The sequence below is a fragment of the Theobroma umbraticum genome, unplaced genomic scaffold (assembly GCF_002168275.2).
Source record: "Theobroma umbraticum cultivar Fairchild unplaced genomic scaffold, ASM216827v3 scaffold_55.0, whole genome shotgun sequence".
Lineage (NCBI taxonomy): Eukaryota > Viridiplantae > Streptophyta > Magnoliopsida > Malvales > Malvaceae > Theobroma > Theobroma umbraticum.
This window is the reverse complement of record NW_018397270.1, coordinates 418,660-419,172: the sequence shown is the minus strand read 5'-3', so window position 1 is coordinate 419,172 and position 513 is coordinate 418,660.

Below are 513 nucleotides of genomic sequence, written 5' to 3'. Positions count from 1 at the left end.
TCTTGTTTTCTTGCTTTGTTCTTGGCTTCAAACCTCTAGAATAGTTGCTTGCTACCTCGTCCTCAAAATCTCTGAAAAAGGTCCCTTAAATAGGCTTTAAATAACCTAATTTCCAAAATCCCGTCAACTTCTCTTATTTTTGGAAAGTCACCCAGCGCTGCGACGCTACTTCACCAGCGTTGTGGCAGTCTATCAAATTCGAATGTGAGTTTCACCGTAATATGTTCCAAACTGGGCAAAGTAGTAAACATAGAAGTTTTAGCCCTGTATTGTAAGTTTCCAATGGATCACAAATCACATTACTTGGACTATTGGCTTTAAAGATATGCTCTAAATACGACATCATATTCAGTCCATGCATACTACTATGGTGCTCTGATTTTGACAAATATTTTGACCATGCTAAGTCAGAACTAGGCAAATTGGTAAATGTAAACATTTTAGCCCTTCTTCTTAGAATTCTAATGGTCCAATTATCACCTCATTTGGAGTTTTGTAGAGAGAGATATGGTC